The 13659-nt window shown below is 48.0% G+C and overlaps 1 long non-coding RNA gene across 1 annotated transcript; it reads right to left on the bottom strand.

Moving 5' to 3' along the window:
- Positions 1–5967: 5967 nt before the first annotated feature.
- LOC125755242 (uncharacterized) lies at positions 5968–13142 on the bottom strand. The gene is made up of 5 exons (XR_007411141.1): positions 13019–13142; positions 12558–12717; positions 8975–9086; positions 8442–8509; positions 5968–7457 (listed from the first exon to the last, which is right to left on the bottom strand). It is a non-coding gene; the product is annotated as an uncharacterized LOC125755242 (long non-coding RNA).
- Between the last annotated feature and the right edge of the window lie 517 nt (positions 13143–13659).

Below are 13659 nucleotides of genomic sequence, written 5' to 3'. Positions count from 1 at the left end.
AGGCCTGGAACCAGACAAACTGGAGCCTGGTCTGCCTCGGAACCAGAAAAGGAGACAGAGAAGGGAGGAGACCTTGGAGGTGAAATCCTGGACGGGAACCTGGGGGAGAGGGGTGAAGCTGAGAGAGGGGAGGTCCTTAGCCTTCTAGCCCAAGCCCAGCACCGAGGATGCGCTGCAGGCCTAGGTGGGGCTCACTGGGCCCCCTTCTGCTAAGAGCAGCTTCCCCCGACCCCAGGACCCCAGACCGCTGGCTGAACTGACCAAGGGAGGACCTTCTACACGCCCCAGGCTTTTTTTCCTTGGAAAGCCACATTCAATACCCATTCCAAGCTGTCAGCTGACCAGGCCCAGAGAGTGGTTGTCTCAAGGAAACCATAAACTACATGAAGGATGCCTTTCTCCTATTTGGTTGACATGCTTTATGTGTGATCACTCTTATGACAACAGAAGGTATATAAAAAGGCTCAGTTACAGTTTCTTGGAAATAATAAAATAGCTTGGAGGGACTCGCATGCCAAGGAGTCTGAAGATGAATGCTTGGCTATAAAAGAGGACTCATGTCATATTTCATAAAGCTGCGGTTCAGCTGCCTGGCAGGTGAGGAACGAGAAAAGTGAGATTATTTTGAGAACGTTTTACGATGCATCCGGAAGCGTCCAGTTCATTGTGTGATCAACATTCTGATTTGAACGGAGAGAATGTGCATTGTAATTTCCTCCTTTTCAAATATCCTTTTGGGAGATAGCAATTTCAGGACTGATTATAAAGTCTAATAATTATCAGCTACCACGATAGAGGGAGAAATCCACCTTCGGTCTCTATAGTTTGTGCTACTGGAGGTGAGGGGCTCATCAGCTCTGTGTTACAAATGGAGAAACCGAGTCTCTGTCAGGCATGGAGACTTGTCCACAGCCTCATAATAAACAAGGACAGGGACTGAACCAAAGGACTGGCTAGCTTCCAAGCCTGGGCCTTGTGGGAACATCATTATATACTTGTTTAAAAACTTACTTGTTCCCTTCAAATTGTACTTTAAAAATGTGTAATCAGAAAGCCCCTTTAGAAAAAAAAAATAAATAAATAAATAAAAAAATAAATAAAAAAAAAAGAAAGCCCCTTTAGGAAGTCTCAGAAATAAAAACTTCCATTAGAAAAATAAAATCAAATTTAAAAAAGCCACTCATTAGAACATAATAGGATATATTCCTTAAAATGATTAGCTCACGTTAGTTTTCTCTCTACTTGCTAATTAAAAAATATTTTTTAAAAACATTTGACAAGAGAGTTCCATAATTATTCATTTAATTTATTATGGTAAATCTCAGTGTTTAATATATTTTCAACACCTTTCTCAAGCGAGATCTCACTTTGGTGTCTTTCCCTTTTTTTATTTCTGTCTAAAATTAGAAGTTGGGTTAAAAGAGGCAGAAATGCAGATCCAACGTGGAGGTTGGGCTCTGCTTCTCAGACCGTTTTATTCCAGTTCCTTGAGTTAATGTTTTTCCAGTTTTATTGAGATAGAATTGAAGTACTAAACTACATATTTGAAGTGTAAAATTATATATATATATACACACACATATAGAAACTATCACTACGCTCTAGATAAAAATTTCTGTTGCCTCCCACAGTTTCCTAATAGCCCTCTGAAATTCAACCCTCACCCTCCCACCCCCAAGTGACCACTGATAGGATTTCCATTCATTTGCATTTTGTAGAATTTTTTTTAAAGATTTTTAAAAATTTATTCATGAGAGACAGAAGCAGAGACAAAGGCAGAGGGAGAAGCAGACTCCCTGTGGGGAGCCTGATGTCGGACTCATCCCAGGCCCTTGGGATCATGACCTGAACCAAAGGCAGACACTCAACAACTGAACCACCCAGGTGCCCTGCATTTTGTAAAATTTTATATAAATGAAGTCATATTACATGTATTCTTTAGCCTGGCTTCTTTCACTCCATAGAATGAGTTGAGACTTACTCACATTGTTATCTATTAGTGGTTAGCGAAGCAGCTCTCCACTGGGGGGACACACTATAGTTTCTGTATCCATTCACCCATTGATGGACGTTTTGATTGTTTCCACTTTTTGGCTATTGTGAATGAGGCTGCTGTGGACCTGAGTTTGAGTCTCCGGATGGATATGTGACTTCATGTCTCTTGGGTAGACACCTAGAAGTGGAAAGAACGGGTCACAAGGTAGATGCATGTTGAAGTTCTTAAAGAAACCATCAGACTGTTGTCCGAGGTGGGAGTACCATTGCAGGTTCCCATCAGCAGCGCACAGGAGAATCCACTGGTCCACATCCCTGCTAGATCCTGAGTTGATTTTAATGCATAGTTTTGGGTTTGTGCCAGAGAATCAACTCTTGGCTTATTTAATGGTTGTCTACCTCTAAGGCACTCACCAGTGCTATCTTTTAAGTATCTCTCCTTGCTCACTGCCACCGCATCCTCGGCTCTGTCCTATCCAGATGCCATGTCCGCCTTCTCTCCTTCAAGTCAGGCTCCATGCAACAACTGGATACCTCTCCTCAAGACACAGGTCGGTGGTGACTTTGCCTTGTTTGAGACCATGTCATGGCTTCCCATTGGCGGGAACACATTTCTCTCAGAATACAACATCATCCTGCAAGGTCTGCCCCTCTGCCCCCCGCCCCCCCCCAATTCCTGGTATTCAGTCTTTCTCCTGTTCTTTTAGTGGTTGGGTTCAGTCATAAAACATGCTTTGTTTGGTTCCTACATGTTGTACCATACAATTTTATTGTTTTATAAAAATTGAATGAATTGGGGTGCCTGGGTGGCTAGGGGATCAGCGTCTACCTTTGCTTCAGGTCGTGATCCCAGCATCCTGAGATGGAGTCCCACATCAGGCTCCCCCGCAGAGAGCCTGCTTCTCCCTCTGCCTCTGTCTCTGCCTCTTTCTGTGTCTCTCATGAATAAATAAATAAAATCTTAAATGAATTATCAACATTAAAAATATTTTAAAAATCTGTAAAAAAAACATTAATAGACTGGCATTCTGTGCTGTTGGCAGAGTGAGCAGGAGCTGGGGGACTGCCCCTTTAATCCAGGGTGGGTGCCTCTCTGCCCCCCACTTTCTTTCATCTGTTCCTTTCACTCACCTTTGCAAAATTCACACTTGTTTCTCCTTCAAATGTCACCTGAAAGCAGGAAACTTCTGAATCTCCCTTTCCTCTCTAGCACAGGGACCTCACACCGCCAGGGCGGGTGTCCCTGCCACGTGTGAGCCACGGGGCCACACCCTCTTTCTTTTGGCACTTGACCCTGTGAAATTGGTCTGCTGACCGCTTCAAGACTCTTCCAATGTGAACACAAAGCCATTTCAGTTTCCTTGGAGACGGAGTAGGGGATTAAGGCAGTTATACCAGCCCTGCAAAAAGGAAGAAAGCTAATATCAGTTTTGAGGCACAAAATAGGATTTTTAAGTCTGCAGCAAGATTAGGAAGCCAGGTTTGGTCAAGAGAGGTAAGGGTTCTTGAAATGACTTCAGCTTCCACTTTAGTAGATCAAGAAGCTGGCCTGGTGGACTGAATCAGAGGGAATTTGTCCCTTTGAGCTTAATGGCTCACGCAGTGGGAAACATGGGGATAGGGATGCTGAACCTGTGTCATGAATACCTCTTGATAGGCTAGGGGCGCACTTGGGGGATGCATTACATAGGGGCTTCTGTTACACTTCCTTTTTAGGACTCTGGGTGGGGGTAGGGGCAGGTGGCCTCCCAGCCTGCCTTCCCCACCTGGAAGGAAGAGTGAAGCCCTGAGTCCAGCTCCTCCAAGTACCTTTGCTTCTGTATGATGTGGGCAGGACTGGGAGTACCCACATTCCTGGGACAGGGATAAGATGGGGGGGCTTCTGGATTGAACTGAGGTTGGGATCTCTGGCAGGGGCATTTGGGCTCCATATCCAAGGGTTCTAGAGGGCCCTGTGCCCTGGTGGGGGATGGGACACACCACTTCTCTCAGAGGCAAGAAAGCTCAGCTTCATCTGTGGCTCTGATCAAGTCTCAGGAGAACAGACTCCAACAGCCTTCACTTGGCCATAGACTTTAACAAAAGGCAGGTCTGCACAGAAACACCAGGGGCGGTGTTCACAGGGCCTGCACTTAGAAGGGCTTGTACTTGGTTTAATGCTCTGCTGTCACTATCTCGAAATTCTTAGCAATTTTTGAACAAAGCACGTCATATTTTTCTTTGGCACTGAGCCCTGAAATCCTGTAGCCAGTCCTTCTCAGGAGACACCAGCCACATGTTCATCTAAGGACAAGGGACCCTTCACCCTAGGGCCAGGAGGGCATAAAACCACCTACTATCCACACAGACTGGGACACTACCTTGAGGCACAGGCGCAGGGGGAGGTGTTTGAGGCCTGGGTGGTGGTGGGGGGGGGGGCAAGAAAAACCCTGAAGAGAATAAAGAAACTATTAGATTATAGAAGGATGCTGTATTTGCTGCATTGCCCTGCATTTTGTTTTCTTCTCTCCCTTCCCCTTTCTCCAGCTACAAATGGGGTAGGGGCCTGGGAGGAAGATCAGATTATTATTTTTAAAAATATTTTATTTATTTTTTCATGAGAGACACAGAGAGAGGCAGAGACACAGGCAGAGGGAGAAGCAGGCTTCCTGTGGGGAGCCCAATGTGGGACTCAATCCCAGGATGCTGGGATCATGACCTGAGCCAAAGGCAGACACTCAACCACTGAGCCCACCCAGGGCTCAGGTGTCCAAGATCAAATTATTTTATAGATATTATTTGCAGAGGAATAAAGAAACCACATGTTGCACATCTCCATGCTGTGTGAATCTGTGTGATCCTGACACCAATGGATAAAGTAGCTCTGTTTTTCATCCAGTTAGTAAGTTTGGGGAAAAAGTAATGGATAACCTGATCTGATAGGAATAAAAGTAGCAGTGGTGAAAAAAACAAAAAGAAAAAGGAACTGGAAGGAAAATGGAAAGCTGCTTCTAGACTTGCGTAGTGACCTGGCTGCTTTCTGGGGTGGGGAGTGAGGGAGCAGAACAGCTGGTTGCCTAGCGATGCCTGACATCCACCCTCCTGGCACTGAGTTGGAAGAGAGCATGAGGGTGATGGAAGTTTTGCTCCATTTTAGCGATGGAGGATCTAATCCAAAAAGGAAGCCCATGCCCCTTCCTGTGGGTGGGGGAGTCCAAGTCCCAGGAACAGAGAATGTTCCAGCCAATGCAGGAAGGATGGATTATTCATCCCAACTGCAACATTTGCTGGAATGGCTTCTTATCATAAGTCTCAGAGAGTGTGAGGAAGACGGAGCCATTCACAGGAGAGAGGAAGAGACTTTTCCTGAGAAGAGGACAGAGACCAAGTGATGAATCCTATGAGAACCAGCCTATGTAAGAGGGGCCCCCATTAGTCTCAGAGTTATTTCTTTAAATCTTGCTCCATAATTCCTTTCCTCAAGTCATGTACAGAGGGATTTTAATGAAAAATAGCAGTTTTCATAGAAAAAGTTACAGGCTCCAAGGGACCATTGTGGGGAGTCATCTGGTTCTCCCTTTGCCTCTGGACAGAACCCTGTCATAATGACCCCAGAAAAAAAGCTGTGCTGCTTTTAAGGTTCTTCAAAGATGGAGCTGTGTCATCTTCCTTGAAGCTCACTCCAGGGCCTGCACCTGCAAAGTTCCCTTCACGTCTCACCGAAATCCCTGCTGCTGTAACACTGCCACTTGTTTGAGGTTCGACCAGATGAGAGGGTAAAGCAAGACCCCAGCTGAGTGGGCCATCCTGTCCTGGGGGCAGTGTTAAGCTTTCTTTAACCACAGAAAGGGCAGTCATATTCCCAACCACCCAGAGATGGTCAAAGTAGATTGCTCCTCTGGCGGGGGTGGGGTGGGGGAGCAGGCATTGGACAGCCCTGTGTCCTCTTGCTCCGGGGACCCAGCGAGATGAGACATGCGACAGAGCGCAGCTTATCACACAGACCCCTGTGACGTGGAGAAAGCCTGCCCACTTTCTCCTAGCTTCCACTCTGGACTGCACAAATGTGAATCTCTTCTTGGTAACGTGACTTACCTTCCCGGAGCTGCAGTCTTATTGTCTGCGAAATGGCGTATAGATACCTACGTGGTTGCCATGAAAATGAAATGGGGTAATGAATAGAACACATCTAACATCATGCCTAGCACCTGTCAAGAACTTGGTGTTAATTATGACTGTTTTCTGGGCAAGTTGACATGCTGCGTGAACAGATAAGCTCTCCCCCTTAGACCTGCCTCTCCAATTGGCCACCACCAGCTACACGTGGCTGTTTACTTTTAACTTAAGATTTTATTTATTTATTCATGAGAGACACACACAGAGAGGCAGAGACACAGGCAGAGGGAGAAGCAGGCTCCATGTGGGGAGCTAGATGCGGGACTCAGTCTCAGGACCCTGGGATCACGACCTGAGCCAAAGGCAGACGCTTAACCACTGAGCCATACTTTTGACTTAAAATTAGATTAAAATGCAGTTGTCAGTTGCATGAGCCACATTTTAAGTGCTCAGTAGCTACATGTGGCCAGTGGCTACCTATTGGATGGCATGGATAGAGAATATCTCTGCCACCGCAGAATGTCCCTTTGGACAGCATTACCTGAGATCAGTGAGTGGAGGCAAGTCCCTAAAAGGAGCCCAGGTAGGGCAGGCAAGCTTTGAGGGAGTGAAGGTCAGGGTCCACAGCGGGTGTCCCTCGGGGCAGTGAGTAGGAGGCAGCATGTGGGTGGGAACAGGGTGTGTGGGCCATGGGGGCCACAGCAGGAGTGACAGCAGAGGGTCTGAGGACTCCCGGCCCCTCCCAGCAAGCCCCTTCCAACCAGAAGACAGCCTGCTGCCTCCCCAAGGGATTCCATCATACTGGTTTCATCCAACACGCTTTTCAGGCATTCCATGGCCATGTCAGTCAGTGGGTCCCTTGTGAACCAGGGGACATATCTGTTGCCTCCCCTGACTGAGGAGGGATGCGGCCATGGCACCTTGAATGTCCTCTGTGGCCCCAAGAGGCTGGGCAGTTTGATTTCATCCTCGTGTGTCCTCCCTAAGTGCTAAGTGATCGGTGATACATCGAAGCCCTGATTGCTTCTGAAGGGTTCTTTTACGAGATCTCCAATAAAGTTCTAAATGATCATGCCTGTTTGGGGAAAGATAATGCCGGAGTGGGGCCAGGAGTTTGTCAGAAGAAATTCCAGCTGGGCGAGCATTTACAGAGCGAGATAAAGTCAGCGCTGGGAGATGGTGAATTAGACTGCTGAATATGTCACCATGATAATGATGAATAATAAATGACCGAGAAGCTGCTGTAACTCACAGGGTAGGAGTGGAGATGGGCGAGGAAAATTTATGGCCTTGTAGTGCCGGGGGAAGAGAACATCTCAGACTTGCCTCCATCTCTTTTGAAGAAAAACCTTCTCGAAGAGATGCTCCTGTGGAAAAAAGCCTCTTGTCAAAGGAGTGCCTGCCTCTGGGACACCTGGGTGGCTCAGTGGTTGAATGTCCTCCTTTGGCTCATGTTGTGAACTGGGGGTCCTGGGATCGAGTCCTGCATCGGGCTCCCTGCATGGAACCTGCTTCTCCTTCTGCCTGTGTCTTGGCCTCTCTCTCTGTGTGTCTCTCATGAATGAATAAATAAAATCTTAAAAAACAAACAAACAAACAAACAAAAAAAAAGAGTGCCTGCCTCGGTTTCTTGGAGACAAGGGGCTCTGGCCCAAATGTACCGTCCCTGCATCCAGCCCCATCCTTGTCCACCTGACTCCCTGCACACTGTGAGCTCCTGCCAGCCAGAATCAGGGCAGCTGTGGGGACAGGCCACTGCCTCACCCTCCTAGGGCAGCCTTTCAACCCCCTTCTCTGCAAACAGGGAGTGGGTCCCAGGATCGACAGCCCCATGGGACGAAGCCAAGGTGGGAAGAGCTAGCTATCAGCAGGAATCTCACTCTGGGAAAGTATTTCGCAGGTGTTTTTATTAGGCCCAGGGGTCACCTTCTCCACATCCATTCAGAGCAACCACTAGAAAAGACATAGTCAAAAAAAAAAAAAAAGAAAAGAAAAGAGAAGAAAAGACATAGTCAGAAATAAAATGGGCCTCAGCTCTGTGGATCGATCTTTAATCATTTATTGATGGTCTTTGGGGAAGCACCGGCACAGTCCAAGGGGGCCATGGGCAACCTGGCCCGCCCTCCCAGACCCTCCCCGCCAGCCTACAAATGTGCGTATGACCTGTCTTGACCTCCCTGCTCATGCCAGTGTGGCCTGTTCCTGGGCTTGGAGTCCGAGCCAGCTGCTTAGTCAGCTCTCTGCACCTGCTGAGTGCGTGCCCTCCACGCCCTCTTCCTGTAATCCCTCGGGCACTGTGCACAGCCGAGTCAGCTCAGGGCTCTGGATGGGTCCAGCAGGAGCAGCCTTACCTCTTTTCTGAACAGCCATTCTCTTCTTTCTTGTCTTCTGTGACCTCACCTTCCCCTGGGTCTGTGATCTGTAATTATGTCTTAAATTATAAAGGTGACTGAGTCACAGAGTGGGGAGGATATTGTCATTAAAAGAAAAGTTTCCTGTTACAGTTCTCCTCCAAACAAGAGGCCCACATCCAGGCAGGCCGGTGGGGAAGCACCCAAGTCAGGAGGCAGAGGCGAGAGGGAGGGGAATGCATAGGCTGAATCCTGCACTGGGTTCCCCCCGGGGTGAGGCAGGGCAGGACAGGGCAGGGGAAACAACGTAGGGCTGGCTGGTTTGAATAAGGTGAGTGGGCTCTCAGCCACAGCGAGGTCACCAGCTGTCTGGTTCCAGGCTCTGGAAGATTTAGGGCAGAGGAAATATTGGCTTGGGGGCTTGACAACATCCCCCTTTGTAGCTGCCTTCCTTCCCGTATTAGTTTGGTAGGGCTGCTGTGACAAAAAATTATTGACAGGGTGGTTTAAGCATCAGAAATTTGTTTTCTCACAGTTTTGGAGGCTGAAAGTCCAAGATGAAGGTATCTGCAGGGTTGGTTCCTGATGAGAGCTCTTCTGGCTTGCAGAAGGCCTCTTTCTTACTGTGTCCACACAGCCTCTTCCCTGCTCGTGGACAGAGAGACAGACAGAGACGGAACAGGTGCTCTGGGGTCTCTTTCTCTTCTTCTTTTTTAAAGATTTTATTTATTTATTCATGAGAGACACACAGAGAGAAGCAGGGATAGGCAAGAGGGAGAAGCACGCTCCCTGCAGGAAGCTTGATGCAGGACTCAATCCCAGGATCCTGGGATCACGACCTAAACTAAAGGCAGGTGCTCAACCACTGAGCCACCCAGATGTCCCTCTTCTTTTTTTTTTTTTTAAAGTGGCTCCAACATGGGGCTTGAACTCATGACCCTGAGATCAAGACCTAAGCTGAGAACAAGAGTCGGACACTTAATCAAATGAGCCATCTAGATAACCCCTTCCTCTTCTTATAAGGATACTAGTCCTGTTCGATCAGGGTCCCCCACCCCACTTATAATTCATTTAACCTTAATTACCTTCCAATCTCCAAATACAGCCACACATTGTGGGTTAGGACAGCAACATAAGAATCTTGCAGGGACACAATTCAGTCTAAAACACCTGCCCTGCTTCTCACAGTGGGGATCTTGGGGTCACCTCCCAATAAACTACTTGCCTTGAATCCTTATCTCAAGTCTGCTCTAAGACACAGTGGGGCATACTGATGCCTCTCAGACTTTCCCCTCCAGACAATAGGCCCTGTAACCTAAGATGGTATAAGTGTCCTCCCATCTCTCCTGCCAAGGTCTCACAACAGGGAAGTGGGGGTGTCTCTACCCAGGTGGTGGAAAACCCTCCTGGTTTCCAGCTGGGGCTGGATTCCACTGCTGCATTCCTGTTCTCTTTGTTGCCACCATAGAGGATTTTGGATAAAACCCAGCCTGGGTTGCACCCAGGGCATAGGAACAGCCTTGGGGCCAGTCATGGGGCTCCCATCTGGGGCCAGATGCAGCCAGTGGGGAGGGCAAGGGAGGCAACTCTGCTGCCCATGCCTGGGGGGTGGCAGTGGGCAGAGGTCTGTGCCCTGGCTGGGACAAAGCCTGCCCTGGTGGCCCCTGTCTGCCTTGGCCCGGCCCATCTGCCTGAGAAGGGAGGCATCCTTCTCCCCTGGGGTTCCAGGAACCTGGAGGGGATGAGGCCTGATCTCAGAGCTGTGGCTGCTCATTCATTACTGATGCAGCCCTAGGCTGCCCTCTCTTGAGCAGCCCCACTCCGGATATAAATTCCAATCTGGTTTCAGAGCCACAAGGACCCAGCGCTTTGGTGGTTGTACGATAGTGGCTGGGGAGGAAGGCAGATTTCAGTAAGTGCCTGCAAGTCTCTCCCCTCACCCCAAATCCCCAAGTTCACATCATCACGTTGAGCTGGGGTGTTAAGGCTGAGGTAAAACAGTAGCCTGTGTTTGTGCACAGCACAGGATGGGAAAGAGGAATGAGGGGTTAGTGCTGCTTGAACATCCACCAGCCACTGGCCACAAGCAGCTATTCATATTAAAATTAAATAAAAGTTAAGATTCAATTCCTCAGTCATAATAGCCATGTTCAGATCCTCAATAGCCATGGTAACCAGTGGCTACACCACTGGGCAAAGTAGATATAGAACACTTCCATTGTCATAAAAGGTTCTTTTTTTTTTTAAGATTTTATTTATTCATTCATGAGAGACACCGAGAGAGAGGCAGAGACAGAGGCAGAGGGAGAAGCAGGCTCTGCTGAGCAGGGAGCCTGATGTGGTACTTGATCCCAGGACCCTGGGATCACAACCCACTGAGCCACCCAGGTGCCCCATCATAGAAGGCACTTACATTCAGCCCTGATGGGCAATTATGGGTGAGCACCTGTGGTTCCCAGCTTCTGTGGAATGAAGAGTCCTCTGCTAAAAATGTAGCTTCACAGGGCAGCCCGGGTGGCTTAGCAGTTTAGTGCCGTCTCCAGCCCAGGGTGTGATCCTGGAGACCCGGGATCGAGTCCCACGTCAGGCTCCTGCATGGAGCCTGCTTCTCCTTCTACCGGTGTCTCCTTCTGCTGGTGTCTTTGTCTCTGTCTCTCATGAATAAATAAATAAAATCTTAAAAAAAATGTAGCTTCCCAGAGCAAGCAGACTCTAGCTTGACTCTGAGTGCCTATGGCCTCCTTCCCTCTACCCTCTGCTCACTTCGGCTCTGGCTCCTGGCCCATGCTGGTCCTTCCTGGGCTCCCAAGGTAAGGCTGGCCCAAAGATGGATTTACCAGCCACCCTCAACCCTACCAGGAGAGAGGGCAGGGGAGTGTGGGGGTTCTCCATGCAGCCACCCCTCTGTAAAGCCTGTGTGGTGCCGGGGATGGTGTCACGTTGGGGCTGTGCCTGGAGCAGAACATGTGTGCACTGGAAGCACAGCTGGAGGGACCAGAGGGAACCAGTGTATCTGACCATTATGAGCTAAACGGTGTCCCCTGTGAAATTCATCTGCGGAAGTCTTAACCCCCCAGACCTGAGAATATGACTGCATTTGTAGGCAGGGTCTAAAAAATATGTGGCTACCTCGGTGCCACCCCCAGAGCTTCTGAGTCCACAGGTCTGCACTGGGCCCAGGAATATATATTTTTAAGAAGTCCCAAAATGACTTTTAAAAACTTTTCATGTTGAGTTCATTTGAAGCTTACAGAAAAGCTGCAAAAATAGTACAGAGTTCTGACATAACCCCTTCCCTTGCTCCCCCTATAGTTACTGTCTTACAGAATCATTGTGCAATGGTGGAGCTCAGAGGATTAATGTGCCTGCAGCCCCACTGGCTTTGTGCATGTGTGCATGCAGGCAGGTGTGTCTGCATGTGTGTTTCTAGGCATCTCTGTGTGTCCATAAGTGTGTGTGTGCATAGATGTGTGTGTACATGTGCATGTGTGTGGAGAGCAGGGAGGTGTCAGGCAGCAGAGCAGTGGGGCTTGAGGCTTGTAGCAGGGCTGCTAATGCAGGGGAAAGCCCCCAGAGAAAATCTAAAAGTCTCTTCACTATCAAAGGAATATTTACTGCAATAATGAAAGACTAATGTTAAAGATTTTTAAAACGAGATGTAAGTGGGGCACCTGGGTGGCTCAATTGGTTGGGCATCCAAGTCTTGGTTTTGGCTTGGGTCATGGTCTGGGGATCGTTGGATTGAGCCCCATGTCAGGCTCTGTGCTAACCGGGAAGTCTGCTTTTCCTTTGCTCCCTGCCCATTCCCTCCCCCACTCTCTCCCTCATAAATAAATAAATCTTTAAAACAGAAAAATGAGTAAAATATATTGTGAAAAGTAGGGGAGCCATGTAAAGATGTGTAACGTGCATTGAAATGTGTCCCAAATCCTGGTGATTCAGGGCAACCTTTCATGATACAGGAGATACTAATTAACTTCAGGTTTGTTAGGTTAAGTATCCATATTAAAAAAAAAAGAAAACATAAGAGCAACCACTAAAATATTGGAAACAGGATGCCTAACTACCAAAACAGCAGAGGGAACAAAGTGTACAAGGAGTGTTGCCCACATTTACCTGGAGCTTGCTGTGAGCAGGCCCTGTTCAGAGTTCTCCCTGTGGTCTTCTGTGTGGAGATTCTGTGTCATTTCCATTTCACAGATGGGAAAGCAGAGACATGGAGAAAGAGAGCCCACCCGGGGCCAGGATTGAGGTCCAGACAGTTTGGCTCGGTGACCTTGAGGAAAGAATAAGAACGAAGCTAAGGAAAAATATGAAAAGCAGAAATTCAGGGCAGATGTTCCTCCAGGTGCAATCTGTAGGCTGCACAGAAGGACGCCGGGGCTCTGAGGCTGCTCGGCCGAGGTCACATCCAGGGTGAGGGTGGGTGGGGCCGGGGCTCAGTGTAGCCCCCCAGCCCACTGCCCCACACCGCACCTCGCCCAGAGAGACAGTGGCAGAGGAGTAAAAATATAAGACTGTTGGTGTCCTCAATAATAGAAGAAACAAGTCACCACTCAGGATACACATCAACTCACAAATCCTAGAGCAGCGTTTCTGGACGCCAGGTGCTGCTCCCAGAACCAAGCCCAGAGTTGCATCTGGAGCACCTGCCTCATTGCAGCTCACCCAGACAGCCACGCGGGGCAGGTCAGTTTCGAGATTCATTTCAGCAATATTTGCTTCTACACCACATTAAACAAATCTGAACCTTTTTTGAGGGTAAGTCTTAGAGGGACATAAGTGCAGAAACAAGATTTATTTGTTTCGCAAACAAGCGTGCTTCCTGTTTCACAATGAAACAATTCTGGTCGCTGTGGCCACGTATTTCATCGTTTGCTGATTGCAAAAGGAATGTATATTTATGATAAGAGCTTGGAAAATACGGAAAAGAAGAAGAAAACTAAAAGTCACCCATAATTTGGAGATTGCTCCCGTCAGCACTTCTACAGATTTTTAAAACATGCGAATAGGCGATACTTATCATATATATATATTATGTAGATGTAGGATATGTGTTCTATGTATTTAGGGATACATACATATATGGAAAACATTAAAGAAAGGCAAAAGAATGACTCATACAAATGAAAGATAGTGATTAACTTTGGGGGTGTTGGGAGGGGGCCGTGATTTGGGGCACATGGGGGCTCAAATGAACAGCATTTTTTTTTAAGAT

Source organism: Canis lupus, chromosome 6 (assembly GCF_003254725.2).
Source record: "Canis lupus dingo isolate Sandy chromosome 6, ASM325472v2, whole genome shotgun sequence".
Taxonomy (NCBI): Eukaryota; Metazoa; Chordata; class Mammalia; order Carnivora; family Canidae; genus Canis; species Canis lupus.
Note: the sequence above shows the minus strand (reverse complement) of the source record. Positions and strands in the feature narration are given on the sequence as shown.